The sequence below is a fragment of the Myotis myotis genome, unplaced genomic scaffold (genome assembly GCF_014108235.1).
Source record: "Myotis myotis isolate mMyoMyo1 unplaced genomic scaffold, mMyoMyo1.p scaffold_m19_p_12, whole genome shotgun sequence".
Lineage (NCBI taxonomy): Eukaryota > Metazoa > Chordata > Mammalia > Chiroptera > Vespertilionidae > Myotis > Myotis myotis.
The window spans coordinates 70,864,248-70,882,316 of NW_023416316.1; the positions used below are offsets into that span (position 1 = coordinate 70,864,248).

Below are 18,069 nucleotides of genomic sequence, written 5' to 3' on the forward strand. Positions count from 1 at the left end.
AAGTCCCCTACAATGATTGTATTGCTGTCGATCTCTCCCTTGATATCCTCCAGAAGTTTTTTTAAAAAATATATTTGGATATTCCTGTATTGGGTTCATATATGTTTAACAGAAAATTGAAACATATAGTGATAAGGTGCAGATCACTGATTGTCTGCAGCCAGAGGCAGATGAAGGGATGGGCTACAAAGGGGCATAAGGAATATCTGTGGGCATATTGGATGTGGTCTTTTTCTTTTTCTTTTTTTTTATTATTAGTTAAGGTATTACAAATGTGTCCTCATCCCCCCCCATTAACCCCCAACCTCCCTCCCCGCCCCGCACACTCATGCTCCCATCCCCCTGTTGTCCATGTCCATTGGTTTGGCTTATATATATGTATACAAGTCCTTCGGTTGATCTCTTCCCCTTACCCCCGCCCTCCCCTACTTTCCTTCTGGGGATTGATAGCCTGATCGCTGTTTCTCAGTCTTTGGATCTGTTTCCTTTCATCTGTCTATGTTGTTCTCTATAATCCACAAATGAGTGAGATCATGTGGTATTTACCTTTCTCTGACTGGCTTATTTCACTTAGCATAATGCTCTCCAGTTCCATCCATGCTGTTGCAAAAGGCAAGAGTTCCTTTTATTTTTTTTTACTGCAGCATAGTATTCCATTGTGTACATGTACCACAGTTTTCTAATCCACTCATCTGCTGATGGGCACTTAGGCTGTTTCCAGATCTTAGCTATGGTGAATTGTGCTGCTATGAACATATGGGTGCACATATCCTTTCTGATTGGTGTTTCTGGTTTCTTGGGATATATTCCTAAAAGTGGGATCACTGGGTCAAATGGGAGTTCCATTTTCAGTTTTTTGAGGTAGCTCCATACTGTTCTCCACAGTGGCGTGGTCTTTTTCTTGATTGTGGTAATGATTCCACTGGTATATTATGGCTCAGGATTCAGTGGATTATTTGTACAAGTTGTAACACAAGAATTAGATAAATATAAAAAGGGTTTCTGAACAAGGATATACATTGAGCTACAATTTTAAATAGAAAAAATTAAAACAGTCTTAATTTTCAGTACGAGTTTAAATTAATCCAGTTGCCTACAACAATTCCACTAAAACCAGAACTTGTTCCTAATATTCAAAGAAGCATCATCATAACTAAAACTTATTAGATTGCCAAAATGTCTTAGCCCAAGATATCAGAATGTGTCTTTGTGTTTTTAAAATTTGGTTTTGAAAATATTTAGTATAATTGCGTTGATCTTCCTTTTTTATTATTAACATTAACCACCTACTACTGTCCATTCCTTCTATTATGAAGTGCAAATACATGGCTTTTGGTGAATTCATATCTAAGTATTATAATCTGGTGAATAGTAATACAGGGTTGGGAAACGTATACGTAGGTGAATATTCATTCTCTGTCATCTCCTAGCTATGTTCACCTGGAACAGGTTATTATTCTCAGTGTAAAATGCAGTACTAAGAATATTTATTTCAGAGAGATGTTGTGGAGAACTGCTGAGACATGTAAATGATACACAATCATGATACTTATTACTTTCCATAATTACCAACTACTGCTCTTGTTTAGCAATTTCATTTTACATATGAGGTAACTGAGAACTAGAAAAGTTAATAGACTGACCCAAGGCTATAGATCATTCAGCTTAAAGCCTAATTTACACCTATTTATTCTAAATACTGTTACTTTGCTGTATAAAATGTAGATGGACTTTAGTTTAATTTACCATTCTGTCAAATTTTTTTCTAAAACTAATAAATTAAGATGCATAATTCATGGTTATATTTCATTCAGATCAAATATACTCAGCTCCATAATTTAGAACAATGCCTTAATGTTTCTCCACAGGCCAGAAATATGCCACTATTGAGTCTTTTGCAGACAGATGTTCTAGACTCTATAAAAACTTGAGAAGGTGAAAATCTCACCTACCCCCACTTTACACTCATAAACCCTTCTTGTCTGCAGTGAGCAATATGTTTCCAGGTAATAATTTGGGGACATTTACAGCATTCACCCTGTTTATTTTCTTAAAGTATCACAGATCTATGCTGCATTTGTTTAAAGTCTGAAAACAATTATTTCATATATTTTTGTTTTCCTTTAGATTTTGTTTTTGCATAAGGAGAGAGGGCTAATCCAGTTCATTACTTTGCCATGGCTAGAAAGGGAAGCTACTGTTTTATTTTTACTCTGATTATTTTTTTTATTATTTTATTAGAATACCTTTAGGTAATTTCAGTTGGGAACTTTCTACCAGGTATATTAAAATATTTTATGGGTTTTTCCAGTACAAGTTTTTATACACTAGGGTTTTATCATAGAGTCATGATCAAGAGGGTTTCATTCCCTTTGCACACATGAATTCCCTCTGAGCTTGAACCACCAAGTCTAAATATACTTGATTCTAGAAAACATGTAAGAGTATAAGAGTTTAGTATTTTTTCCACTTCACAAGTGCTGTTTAGATAAATAATATTTTGATGTTCTAAGCTGGTTCATCATATTCAGGAACAATTATATTTTGTGTTTTCAAGTTTCCCTTTGCTAATATGTGCCAGGCTCTGATTAACTACATTTATACAAATTTACATCTGATCGTCTTTTGTAGATGATTACACAAAGAATTCCCAATTTCACAAGCTTCACTTTTCTTTAAAGTTTAAAATATGAGTATCTTGGTTGTCTTAACTACAAAGAAAAGTTTCTAAATAATACTTCAACACAATTAGAGTAATTGATCATTATCAATAGGTTTTGTTTTAAAATACATATTTTCTGAATATTATATACTAGAGGCCCGGTGCATGAGATTTGTGCACAGGAAGGTTCCCTAGGCCTAGCCGGCAATCAGGGCCTATTGGGGCCTCCCAGCTGCCAGCCAGGGCCTTCCTTCATTCCACACCACACCCTGGTGGTCAGCACACTTCATAGCGAGCAATCAAACTCCTGGTCTCCTGGTCAAACACCCGAGGGGACAATTTGCATATTAGGCTTTAATATATATAGATTTCTAACTTGCTGACAGCCTGTTTCAAACACTAAATAAACTAATTTACTCTCCAATATATTTCCCTTATGGTATTTTAATTATAAAATAGGGGGGAGAAAGAAGCTGCATTCTACATCTGCAGCGGTTCTCAACCTGTGGGTCACGACCCCTTTGGGGGTCTAAGGACCCTTTCACAGGGGTCGCCTAAGACCATCGGAAAACACATAAATAATTACATGTTGTTTTTGTGATTAATCACTATGCTTTAATTATGTTCAATTTGTAACAATGAAAATACATCTTGCATATCAGTTATTTACATTACGATTCATAACAGTAGCAAAATTACAGTTATGAAGTAGCAACGAAAATAATTTTATGGTTGGGGGTCACCACAACATGAAGACCTGTATTAAAGGGTCGCGGCATTAGGAAGTTTGAGAACCATTATACATCTCTGATAAAGTCTTTCAATAAATGAGACAAGCAACATCAGTAATAAATAAAGGAATTTACATATTTCAAAGATGACTATCTTTTTTTTTATAGTTTAAACGTTTTATTTTGTTAACTCTTATGTACCTCATAGCATCCTCTCCTGCACAGAGGTTTCCAAGTTGACTCCCACCGCCTTATGTCCCCCGGTTTTAAGCTCGATCCCCAGGAGGGCTCGCACTGGCAAAGAAAGTAATTGATGGGTGTTCCTGCCTTTACCTCCCACTAGCCTAAAAAGAACATGAACATATTTATAAGAAAAAGCAGGCACAGCTGTTCATACTTTTAAAGTATCCACAGCAGTTCCCAACTACCACGAAAACAAACTACAATTGCGTTCACGAACTTAACCTTTCTTTTCAACCAAATAAAAACCAAAAGCCACTCAGAATGCATTCTCTCCTTCTTCTCCCCTGAGAAAGAGAAGAACGATCATCAATGGCAGGCGGCTGTTGCCGAAACAACACCTAGAGCCGGCTTCACACTCAGAAGAGAACGCTGCATCTCCTCCTCGTGGAAAGATGACTATCTTGCCCTAGCCAGTATAGGTTAGTGGATAGAGCATCAGCCTGCAGACTGAAGGTTCCCAGGTTTGAATCCTGGTCAGGGCACATGCCCAGGTTGTGGGCTCAATCCCCAGTAGGGGGTGTGCAGGAAGCCACCCATCAATGATTCTCCTCATTGATGTTTCTATCTCTCTCTCCTTCCTCTCTAAAACCAATAAAAAAAATTACTCTCTCTACTTAATATCAAAGCTGTAGCCAGTGGTAGAGCCTAGCAGCTGATATGGCTAAAGTGAGTACTTACTGGGAAATCAGATTGTCATTATATCAGCTACATTATACCGACAAGGACACACTAAGATTCCTGTGAAACATTTAAGAGCTTTCCTTTTGAGAGAAACTAAGATGGCGGCATAGATAAACACCGGGAAATTGCTGCCTCCCACAACAACTTCAAAAACAACAACATAAAGACAAAAGGGACATCATCCAGAACTACAGGAAGGCTGGCTGAGTGGAAATTCTACAACTAGAAGAAAAGAGAAAAGCACACTGAGACTCAGAGGAGCTGCGGAAGTAAAGTGCAGAGGTACGGAGGCTTGCGCGTGCAGAAAGGGGCTGGCACCTGAGGACGTGGCTGTCTTTTTGAATCGGGAGGGAGTTACAAGCTCCCGACTGCTCTGAACTCCGGTTCTGGGAAGTCTCTGGGGACCCAGGACTCATACGGGGAGAAACTGGACTGTCTGGCAGTGGGCAGGACTCGGAACTTGAGGTTGGCTTTCCCTCAGAGGTGCAGCAATTACCCGGACACTGAGACGCGGGGCCCCTTAGGGCAGGGCTGAGGATCAGCCATAGCTGCTTGCTCCGCCCTTTGATTCCCTGAGACCCCGCCCCACCCAGGCTGTGGCAGAGGCTTTTGCATATGAATGCCCCGGCCCTTTGCAACCTGAAAATTACCTAACTGCAGCTGGGCCAGACAGACCCAGAACTTCCAAGAGAAGGCCCAAGGCCCCACAGCGGCTTGCATTGCTTCACAGCTGAGCCTCATCAGGGTACCTCCAAACTCCAAAAAAGGAAGGGGAATCTGCAGTTCTCTTCGTAGCTACTGCTGTGTAACCTCAGGCAGAGGCTAAATTAGCACCTCCTTAGATCCAAGAGCCAGTGGACCCAGTGGTCAGAGGGGGGCCATCCAGATTACAACTCCTCAGATCCATAAGGGACACACTCAGGGTGCAGACTCAGTGAGCACCAAAACCCCACTGAAGCAAGTCTTGCCCCAGAAGGGTGTCTTCAGCACAGAAGTTCTCCCACTGCAGACACAGCTGATTCTCACTGCCAATTGGCCTGGAGGTCAATTCCTCCCAGTGATCCTACAACAATCAAGGCATAACTACAATAAGTGTGCAAAAAGCCCACAAGGGGGTACACCAAGAGTGTCCACCTCAGGTAACTGGGGAGGCTGAGCCACTGGGCCCTACAGGACACCTAGCACACAAAACCACTCTACCAACACAGGGAAGCATAAAAAATGCGGAGACAAAGAAACAGGTCACAAATGACAGAAATGGAGGAAAGCAAACGACTGGATATAGAGTTCAAGGCCACATTTATAAGGTTTTTCAAGAATTTTATGGAAACCGCCGATAAATTTAGTGAGATCCTCGATAAATCTAGTGAGACTCTTGAGGATATGAAAAAGGACCAACTAGAAATTAAGCATACACTGACTGAAATAAAGAATAATATACAGAGATCCAACAGCAGATAAGAGGATCCCAAGAATCAAGTCAAAGATTTGAAATACAAAGAAACAAAAAAGACCCAACCGAAAAAGAAAAAAGAAAAAATATTCCAAAAATATGAAGATAGTGTAAGGAGCCTCTGGGACAACTTCAAGCGTACCAACATCAGAATTATAGGGGTACCAGAAGAAGAGAGAGGGCAAGATATTGAAAACCTATTTGAAGAAATAATGACAGAAAACTTCCCCTACCTGGTCAAAGAAATAGACTTACAAGTCCAGGAAGCACAGAGAACCCCAAACAAAAGGAACCCAAAGAGGACCACACCAAGACACATCATAATTAAAATGCCAAGAGCAAAAGACAAAGAGAGAATCTTAAAAGCAGCAAGAGAAAGAAACTCAGTTACCTACAAGGGAATACCCATACGACTGTCAGCTGATTTCTCAACAGAAACCATGCAAGCCAGAAGAGAGTGGCAAGAAATATTCAAAGTGATGAATGCCAAGAACCTACAACCAAGATTACTTTATCCAGCAAAGCTATCATTCAGAATAGAAGGTCAGATAAAGAGCTTCACAGATAAGAAAAAGCTAAAGGAGTTCATCACCACCAAACCAGCATTATATGAAATGCTGAAAGGTATTCTTTAAGAAGAGCAAGAAGAAAAAGGAACTCTTACCATTTGTCACAGCATGGATGGAACTGGAGAGCGGATAAATACCACAGGATCTCACTCATTTGTGGAATATAATGAACAACATAAACTGATGAACAAGGACTGATCCAGAGACGGAGAGGCATTGATTGGACTGTCGGGCCTTGGAGGGAAGGTAGGGGAGGGTGGGGGTAAGGGGGAAAGACCAACCAAAGGACTTATATGCAAGCATATAGGCCTAACCAATGGACATGGACAACGAGGGGGGGGGGTGAGGACATGAGCGGGGGGTGGGGGGGTAGAGGGTAACGTGGGGATAAGGACACATATGTAATATCTTAATCAAAAAAAAATATATATATATATATAAAGAGCTTTCCTTTTGAGTTCACTACTAGGAAATGATCTCATTTTACTTGGTCACTGATATCAATTGAGTGACACAATGCATTCATTGCTGCTCCTGCAAAGCAATTAGTTTTTACTTCCCATTGTGGGCAGAGTCCAGAGTGTTCTTTAATGAGAAATAGGAAGAAGTGTACTAAATCCATAAGACTGATGAAAAATAAAAATTACGTTACATTTCCAAAGGTTACTGTGTTCCTAAAATGGCTAGGGATTGTGGGAATAGGGCATGTTACAATATGATGTGAGGTAATTCATCATTTTACAAACACACACTTGCCCTGCTTATCAGCTATCACAAGTTAGACTATAGCAAAATTAAAATTTCCCAACGTGTTTTAAGAATTAATTGTATTTTCTAGTAACCACTAAATCTATAAGGATCTATGGTTAGTTAAACTGAGTTTTCCTATGTCACAGGTAACTGGAAAAACCATACAACTACCCAAAAGTAATGATCAAATCACAACTAGGAATCATATCCTCACACTAATGTTTTGATATTAGTAATCTAGGCATCATCTAGTCATGGACCACGAATGTTACTTGAATTTACACAGAACTGAGGAATAGTATTGTATTCACTTTTATTGAAATATTTATAGCTTATGTCTTTATAGCACATGTCAGAGCACAGCCCGAGCTTTGCATGAGCGCTGCTGCTCTGAGTTGCTCTGAGTCCATATATTCTCCAAAATTCTTCCTGACTACGCCTGAGCAGGTCCCTTCTTGAACCCTGCCCACGGTACTAACTATTGGGAACTTAGTCCAAGTTCTTCCTTTATCTTCTGCTCACTAGTTACAGATGTTGGGTTCAAGCCCCTCTACCTGGGGCTGGACCTCCTTGGATGTGGGTCTTAGAGGGTGAAGCCATGAGAAGTTGGTGGGTATATAAGAGTCTTTATTGCAGAAGCCAGTGGCCATATAGTCATCAGACAACACAGTCTTTCTAACAGTGTCCCAATTAGGCAGGCAGCTGTACACTGGCTAGTAAATACATATCTTTCCTGCAAAGCAGCATTAATCTCTGTACCCACAGCTATTATCTGAGCAGCCGCACGCTGCCTCTAAACCTCAAGCTTTACATAGCAATAGTGCCTGAGCTCTCCCTTAGAGCTACAGCTTCAGTATCCTCTCTGGCTCAGCAGCTTCTCCTGCCCAGCACCCTCTAGCTCAGCCGTGGGCAAACTACGGCCCGCAGGCTGGATCCGGCCCATTTGAAATGAATAAAACTAAAAACAAGACCGTACCCTTTTATGTAATGATGTTTACTTTTAATTTATATTAGTTCACACAAACACTCCATCCATGCTTTTGTTCCGGCCCTCCGGTCCAGTTTAAGAACCCATTGTGGCCCTCAAGTCAAAAAGTTTGCCCACCCCTGCTAGCTGCTTAACATGGTAACTATATCTGCACTATGAGCTCTTAGCCTTACATCGTAGCAGTACTAGCTCTCAGCTCTGTCTCTCCATCTTGGTCTTCTTCACACTCCTTCAGACAAGCTGGTCAGTAACCTGTATATTACTCCAGAGACAAAGAAGGCTTCATGCCAATAGTTACATCAAGCATTTTGGCTACAGAAGGGCACACATGCGCAGTATACCGTGAGATCACTGTGGCCTTGCACCTGCTAAAAAGTATCTTGTCTTGAGCACCCTGATTAGGCCCATGCTTAGAGCAGCCTTGGACATCCGGTGTATTCTTAGGGCCCTGTAGTTCATTACAGTCTACAGTATATATTTGTACCTATTAACATATTTTAAAATTATGTAGGATATTGGAAGAATCACTGCCTCATTTGAGATAGAACCACTAATTCAGAAGGGTAATAGGCTAATGATACATATCTAATCATGTGTAATCTTTGTGTTTGCTACACTGAAAAGGTAAGGACCACAGAAACTGTCAATGTCATTATCATAATATGAACATACCAAGTTTGGGAAATAAATTAATGACAGAACTAAAACAAGTGCTTATAATAGAGAATAAGTGGAGAAAGGAGGTGATTATGAAGGAATTTCCGGAAGAACTTGTACGATATATGATAGTATAATAGATTGAATAAACTTCTGTAAACCAAACACAAAAGAGATTTTCAAAATGATAAAGCAATGCCACTATTCTATTTTTATTTTTTTTTTTGTCGAGGATAATAAAAGTTATTTTTATAGTTCTGGAAAAACACTCAAGGCCTTCAAGGCCCTCTGGGTTTCTTTTTTTTTTTTTAATTGTTTTATTGCTTAAAGTATTACAAAGAGTATTACATATGTCTCCTTTTTTTCCCACCCTTGACAATCCCCTGGCCTCCCCTACCCACCAGTTTCTTATGTCCATTGGTTATGCTTATATGCATGCATACAAGTCCTTTGGTTGATCTCTTAACCCTCCCCTCCTGCCCCCCAACCGTCCCCGGCCTTCCCACTGTAGTTTGACAGTCTGTTCGAGGCTGCTCTGCCTCTATATCTATTTTTGTTCATAGTTTATAATGATCTTTATTATCCATAAATGAGTGAGATCATGTGGTATTTTTCCTTCATTGACTGGCTTATTTCACTTAGCATAATGCTCTCCAGCTCCATCCATGCCGTTGCAAATGGTAAGAATTCCTTCTTTTTTACAGCAGCATAGTATTCCATAGTGTAGATGTACCACAGTTTTCTAATCCATTCATCTACTGATAGGCACTTAGGCTGTTTCCAGATCTTAGCTACAGTGAATTGTGCTGCTATAAATATGGGGGTGCATATATCCTTTCTGATTGGTGTTTCTGTTTTCTTGGGATATATTCCTAGAAGTGGGATCATGGGGTCAAATGGGAGTTCCATTTTTAGTTTTTTGAGGGAACTCCATACTGTCTTCCATAGTGGCTGCACCAGTCTGCATTCCTACCAGCAGTGCACGAGTGTTCCTTTTTCTCCACATCCTCTCCAGCACTTGTCGTTTGTTGATTTGTTGATGATAGCCATTCTGACAGGTGTGAGATGGTACCTCATTGTTGCTTTGATTTGCATCTCTCGGATGATTAGTGACTTTGAGCATGTTTTCATATGTCTCTTGGCTTTCTGAATGTCCTCTTTTAAAAAGTGACTATTTAGGTCCTTTGCCCATTTTTGGATTGGATTGTTTATCTTCCTTTTGTTAAGTTGTATGAGTTCCCTATAAATGTTGGAGATTAAACCCTTATCAGTGATAACATTGGCAAATATGTTCTCCCATGCAGTGGGCTTTCTTGTTGTTTTGTTGATGGTTTCTTCTGCTGTGCAGAAGCTTTTTATTTTGATGTAGTCCCATTTGTTTATTTTCTCTTTAGTTTCCAATGCCCTAGGAGCTGTATCGGTGAAGAAATTGCTTCGGCATATGTCTGAGATTTTGTTGCCTTTGGATTATTCTAGTATTTTTATGGTTTCCTGTCGTACATTTAAGTCCTTTATCCATTTTGAGTTTATTTTTGTGTATGGTGTAAGTTGGTGGTCTAGTTTCACTTTTTTGCATGTATCTGTCCAATTTTCCCAACACCATCCCAGCAAGAGCACCTGTCTCACCACCCACCAGAGGCCTCGTTCCATGAAGACCCCACAGAACAGACAGGCATAGGCTGATGAGCAGAACCTCCTGGAGATACATACCACAAAGATAATCAATGTAAAGATTTTTTTAAAAAAAATGAAAAAGATACAATATGTACAACTCCAATGAACCCAAACATGCACTCTTTGGGGAATACGTGGAAATCACTGGGTGCTGAGCAGGACACCACAACCCCCCAACCCTTCTGGAGCATGAGGGATGAACAAGAACAACTGCATAGTCCTCTGCAGCTCTACAGCCAGCTTTTTTGGGGTCTCCCCTCCCTGCACAGCGAATCCCTGGAGGCTACTGCCTGGACATCGAAGGGCTCTTCCACATTACAGCCTCCACCTTCCTTATTCAATGGCATCTCGAGTGCCTGCCCAGTTCCACTGCAGGCTACAATGCCTCCACTGCCTTCCCATTCCCAGCACATGTCTCACTTGGAGTTCCAATCTCCACCCTTGCTTCCAACCATGCTTCAATTACAGCCCCCACCTCTGGCTCAGGTCCAGGCCCGGGGCCATCTCCCATCGTCTCTACCAACCCTACCACTTTCTTCTCCACCTCAGATGAGGGGCTGTGGAGTATCATGCCCGACAGCCCAGAATAAGCCACAATCTTTAATACCAGTTGAGATTCAACATCCAGAAAGGCCCTTGTTGCAGAAGCAAGTAGAAAGTGGGTAGGATTTATCCTCTGTAGTCAACAGATCTCAGGAAGTCTTCAGTGTCTTCACTTCCAACCTTCCCAAGAACAGCATCCTTCCTGAGAATTTTCCAATCAGTCCTGAGCCCCGGAAGCAGCTGGAGCCACATCTCCAAAACTCGCATATGCAACACAGCTGGGAGCTGTCCCACAAGATCAGAGAACCTCCAGAACTAGGGCAACATCAGAGCGAATTACCAGGGATATGTCAGGCAAAGGACAAGCATGAGCCCTCACAGCCCACTTCACTCACAGGTGAAAGCAGCAACAACGCACAGAACGTGGGGCTCCAGCTAAGCCCCGATACAGGGAAGGTCCCAAAAGATCTCTCCAGGGGCTCAGAAAGCTCCTTAGTGACGTTTCAGAGGGGAGACTCTGAGGAGTCAAAGTGATGTGATGCTTTGGAGAAGGGACTCCGGGAGTGATTTATTGAGGAACTTAGACAAAAATCTAGAAAACACGCTAAAAGGCCACTTGGGCAGAAAGTTGGGACAGATGAGCAAGAACCTGATGAGTGTGCATGGGCCCTGGCTTCCTGTCAACCACTCTTATGCCAAGGCTGACACTCACATGGAAACCAAAAATCTGGGAATTTTAAATGGCTGGGAACCCTGCATGAATGCCTCCCATGGGGCCTTCTTTCTTAATACAGACATTCAAAAGGTGCTAGAAGCACATATTACAAAGTTCTGGGTGAAGCACCGGTGGGGCCTGCCCCTCAAGGTCCTCAAGCCCGTGAGTCTCATTAAGTTGAAAAGGGCTCAAGCCTCACCCATTCTTGGGATGATATTGGTCCATAAAATTATATAGGTTTCAAGTATACAATTCTATGATACATCATCAGTATATTGCATTGTGTGCCCACTATCCAAAGTCAAATCTTCTTCCATCACCAAATATTTGACTCCCTTTACCCTTTACTACCTCCCACCCGCTTCCCTCTGATAACCAAAATACTGTTATCTGTGTCTATGAATTTTTGTTTTTCTTATCTGTTCATTTGCTTTCAGCTATTTGCAACAACAGGGATAGATCTTGAGATTATCATGTTAAGTGAAATAAGTCAGAAAACGTCAAGAACCATATCATGTCACTCATATGTGGGACACACTGAAATTTTTTTTCTTTATTCTGCATCTTTTTGGTTGTATTGCTCTTCTTTTCCTGGTTATTAAGGTGGAAGCTGAAATCAATTATTCAAAATCTTCTTTAATGCAACCATTTAGTGCAATAAAGTTCTAAGTACTCAGTGAGGGAGATTCCACTAATTTGATGCTTTTTAATTGTTTGACTCTATTTCAACCCATGAGTGGTTTATAGGTGTTTTACTTGGTTTTTAAGTTTGTGAAGAAATTCTAGAGATCTTTCTGTTACTGGCTTCTAATTTAACTCTATTGTTGTTGATTTGAAATATAACACATCCTATTAAATTTGAGAGAAGTATCTCTTCCATTGTGACAACCAGCACATGTATTTGTACTGTTTTTCTAGGTAGGTTATAAGCTCCATGTGGGCAGGGCATAATCCAAATACCTTGTATAATGTCTGTTATGTATGTGTTTAATAATTACTCATTATATAAATATTCAAAGGTCCCACACTTCAAATACCATCACACTGGGGACTAGGGCTTCAAAATATGGAGATTGGGGGGACACAGATATTCAGTCTATAGGGTAGGGGATGAAAAAAGAATTCACATACAAGTCATCCCTACTTCACAATTTTATTTATTTTTATTTTTTTGCGACACCAGATCTGGACGTCCCTATAATGGGGCTGAAATTAATATCCAACAGTTTGGAAACATCACCAAATGAGAAACTATGTCTATTACTTTGACTAGTGGCAAGAATTCCAAAGGGATTGATTGGATGGATAATCTCCCTGTATCACCAAGTTGGGCTGACTGTGCCAATGTTTTGTTGCCTTGTGGATGGGACAGCCATATTTCTCTGCACTTAACCAGCTCAACCCTATACGGCTAGGAATGGCCCAAAGAGGAAGCCCTGGTCATTTCGCCTTGCTACCATCACTATCAGTGACTTCAAGGGGAAAGGTTGATTTTAAAATTAATGGTACATGGGAGCAATAGTGAGATTGTTGCTTAGTGGAGGGAGCCAACAAATGGGTGTTACAAAAGCAAACATTCTAAGATAACAGTGATGCCTGAAGAGAGGCTTAGAACAAGTGAAAACTATGCTCTTAGCTTAGACTCAGGTGCATCTTGGGACAAAAAACTGCCAAAATTTCCTCCACTTTTAACTAAGTGAAGCAGCTGTACAATGGCCAATCTAAACACACTTTCAGGACTGATTTATCTCGTCCTTTTTATTCCATAAACAGATCAGAACTCAGATAACTATATGGAACAATACCAATGTAGCTGTCTCTTTTTTTAAAATATATTTTATTGATTTTTTACAGAGAGGAAGGGAGAGGGATAGAGTTAGAAATATCCATGAGAGAGAAACATCGATCAGCTGCCTCCTACACACTCCCCACTGGGGATGTGCCCACAACCAAGGTACATGCCCTTGACTGGAATCGAACCTGGGACCTCTCTGTCCACAGGCTGACGCTCTATCCACTGAGCCAAACCAGCTAGGACATAGCTGTCTCTTATGATTCTCATTCCATAGAACATTGTCTATGAGACAGAATAGGCTTAAAGATTTACACTTGAATGACAGATAGATCAGAATTCTTATTATTCAACAGATGTATACCATAAAGTGCAGACAGCTATAGATCTGGGAGCCCCCCCAAAAAGAAAAGTAAAAATATAAAAATATGAGACAATCTGTATCAGCATTATAGGGTGGTCTAAATTATACAACCCCGCATTTGTTACTACAACTCTCTGAAATCTGTGTGTATTTTGACTGTCTATTTGATTACATGTTGTTGAAAGGCTAATGACTGTTGTCAAACTAAGAGTGATGTGTATTTTGTAAAAGGCTTTGACAAAACATCAGGGGATTAAGTCCAGCAGACTTGGAATAGGCTTGACCTAAAGTATCTATACATCACTATTCATTAGTCCAAGATGAAATACATTAGTGTTGCTTTGTAACCATGGATCCAAGAAGTTTGGGGACATGTTTGAACATCTTATCAACAGTGTTTATTGATAACAGTGCAACTGATCATTTATACCCATTCTCATTAAGACCTTCAGGGTCTGCTTACCTAACAATACACCTACATACCTAGCACAATAGAAGAAACCTCGGCAGTAAATCAACTTTTGGCTTATAGGCTATAATGTGCACATGTTGGTTCTTACTAGATAATAAAATTATGTCTATACAATGGATAAAATTAGGAGCTCGTGCCTGACTTTTATCTAAACCCCTTGCTGTGAAGCAACCTTTGGCTATGAAGCAATGCATCCTTTTTCCTTAATACATTAACATGTGTAAGTATTGCCATTTTGGGCCTGAGTCTTCTTTAGCAATTTAACTCTAGTTAACTGTCACTGTTAGTGCACCACGTTCCTTGGAATGTGGCAGTTCTGTAGTTTAAAGCCTTGTGGCCACTTCTCAATGTATAACCTTTTGCTCTCTCATGCGTTATCTACCCATAAGGCAGTGATGGCGAACCTATGACACGCGTGTCAGAGGTGACACGCGAACTCATTTTTTTGGTTGATTTTTCTTTGTTAAATGGCATTTATATAAAATAAATATCAAAAATATAAATCTTTGTTTTACTATGGTTTCAAATATCAAAAAATTTCTATCTGTGACATGGCACCAGAGTTAAGTTAGGGTTTTTCAAAATGCTGACACGCCAAGCTCAAAAGGTTTGCCGTCACTGCATAAGGCATGTATAATCTAGGTCTTTTTTCATGTTTATTCAGTAGTCTCTTTCATTCCTTCCCTTATTTTCTGTGCTTTCTCAGTGTGCTTGTTGGTTTCTCCTTCTCTTGGATTCACAGTGCACTCTGGCCAGCAATAATCTTCTCTGGTTTCCTGAGCAAACAATGAAGTTTTATTCCTGTTTATCACAATAGGCATGATTACATTCTACTTGTGCTGTTGGGTTATTATCTTCTATCAGAGGTACATGCCTATTTTGAAAGCATGTTATCAGTAGAACTGTTTTTCACATATACTTCAATCAATTTCTCTCCCAGAAGTGTTGCTTTTATAACAGTTCCTTTAGATTTTCATCCACACTTGTCTGATGATATGCACTGCTTGTGTGCAATAATATATGCCAGTGTTCTTGCTTCACTAGTAATCCTTGGTCTCTATAGTCCTTCCCTGGTTTAACTATTAAGTTATTATCTGGGAGTGACCATTTGCTCCTAATCTTTTATGTATCTATCTTATTATGTCATCTGCCTATTGTCAATAGACTCAAACTTATTTTTCTAATGGTAACACACCCACCCCTGTTTTGTTTTTATTTAATCCTCACCCTACAATATTTTTCCCACTGATTTTTAGAGAATGGGATGGAAGGAGGAGGAGGGAAGAGAGAAACATTGATGTGAAAGAGACATATCGATTAGTTGCCTCCTGCTTGCCCGGGCTGGGGATGAAGCCTACAGCCAAAGTACATGTCATTGACTGGGAATCGAACCAGCAACCCTACAGTCCACAGGCCAGCACTCTAACCACTGAGCAAACAGGCTAGAGCAACACCACTCTTATTTTTAAAAATATATTTTATTGATTTTTTACATAGAGGAAGAGAGAGGGATAGAGTTAGAAACATCGATGAGAGAGAAACATCGATCAGCTGCTTCCTGCACACACCCTACTGGGGATGTGCCCACAACCAAGGTACATGCCCTTGACCAGAATCAAACCTGGGACCCTTCAGTCCAAAGGCCGACACTCTATCCACTGAGCCAAACTGGTTAGGGCATCACTCTTTTTTTAAGTTGTGTTAGTACCATACAATTTATCAATGCTTTAAAAAGAAAAAGCCCTATGTAGGCATTTGGCTGTGATACCCCATCTTACTCTCAAGCCTGACTTATTTCTCTTATCATTTTGGATTTCTTAGTTATCATGGATTGTCATTCTTTGTATCTACTGTTATTATCTGGGTTAATATAACCATCTCTGGGTTGATTGGCTCAGAAAATGCAAACTTTCTTTCAGTCCTTTCATTACTCAAAGTCCAACCTCCGAAGATAAAGATGATGTATAGAAGAGCTCAGCCAATGTGGTTCAGTGGTTGAGCCAGGAGGTTGCAATTTTGATTTCTGGTCTGGGCACATGCCCAGGTGTGGGCTCAATCCCCAGTGTGGTGTGTACAGGAGGCAGCTGATCAATGGTTCTCTCTCTCCATTGATGTTTTTATCTCTCCCTCTCCATTCCTCTCTGAAATCAATAAATATATATATATATATATATATATATATATATATATATATATTTTAAAAGATGTATAGAAGAGCTGAGCACCACTTCCATGATGAGATGTGAAGATAAATAAAATCCTGAAGTTAAATCCTGGGGAACAAAGGGCAATGATTCATTTATGTTCCAATAAACACTAAAACCAAAAAGTTGGATTGTGAACTAGATCAGCTTAAGACTTAAGACTATTTTTAAACTCTGGGTGTTCTAGTTTTTAACTTATTTATATTGTTTCCAACATTAAAATAAGAAATATATAAAAAGGATTTTGATCTTATTTTATGTACAACTTGATAAACTATTAGTTTATTAAAGAAATTTTTATCAAGTAGCAAGCATGGTGCTATGCTTTTAAGTTGAGGGATACTACCTCAACCAGGTGATCAAGCTTAGCATTGTTAATGATCATTCACGTTGACAGCATATGCTATTAATGAGAATGGCTTTTTTTTTTTTTAAAACTCTGTGATCTTCCTTCAAAAGTATAAAATGGTAACACCAGTGCAAACATAAAAATATACCAGAAATCCAAATTGACAGTCTACAAAATACTTAAGTACTCCTCAAAACTGTCAAGTTAATAAAAAACATGGAAGGTATGAGAAATGGTCACAGACCAGTGGAAGCTAAGGAGACATGAAAATTAAGTGTAATGTGGTATCCTGAATGAAATTTCGGAACACAGCAGTAGAGGAAAATACTAGTGAAATCTGAAAAATAATGTGTTTAGTTAATAATGTATCAGTATTTCTTAGCAATGGCAAATGTACCAGAGTAATAAAAGATGCTAATAAGGGGACTGTGTGAAGAGTGTATAGGAATTATTGTTTTAACTATTCTTTAAATCTACAACTATCCCAGAATGAAGTTAATTTTCTAAAAATTTAAAGTACTTTAGTTTTCTAGAAATCAATAGTTTTCTGAAAAAATCAAGCATGTAGAGATACCCTTTTGGCCCCGTGCAACACACTCACACATATTGAAGTGTCAGACTGAGGAGGGACAAACATAGTTTCTTAGTTGCTGGAACTCTCCTGCCACCAGGAGTGCTAACCTAGTCTCTGGTGTGCTAGCCCGGGTGGTACTATTAGCTTCATCTCCTGGCCTTTTTCTATGGCAGTGATGCCAACAAGTAAAGCGATGATAAGCCAGTCAAAGAAATACTTGTTTTCCAATTAATGGTAAAGAAAAAACAAACAAAAACACATAATGTTGCCTCACGTAATATTAATAGAAGATAGGGAATAGAAAATTTACTCAGGGAATCAACTGACTTTGTCCACATAATCTACCAGATCATACTTGCAGAAAGCAACATGCCCAATGTTGAGAGAAATTCTTAGTGGTTCAAAACTGAGAAATTCATTTACTTTCTTCTCTGTGCTGATCAAACCATGTAGCCTGAAATTAGGACAGATTTGAACAAATATTTTCTTAGCTAAGACTATACTATATTGTCCCCCCCTCCCCCCACCCAAAAAAAGTGAGTTCTTTTCAATACTAATGCAGTGCTTCTGACGTGAAAGTAGCCCTGATTTCATTCTAATTCTACAACCTCCTATCCAAGCAGGGCAGAAATCAACTAGTTTGCAATG

At 39.7% G+C, this 18,069-nt stretch overlaps 1 pseudogene; it reads right to left on the bottom strand.

Annotated features, from left to right (window-relative positions):
- Positions 1–3,888: 3,888 nt before the first annotated feature.
- LOC118667829 lies at positions 3,889–4,024 on the bottom strand (annotated as a pseudogene).
- Between the last annotated feature and the right edge of the window lie 14,045 nt (positions 4,025–18,069).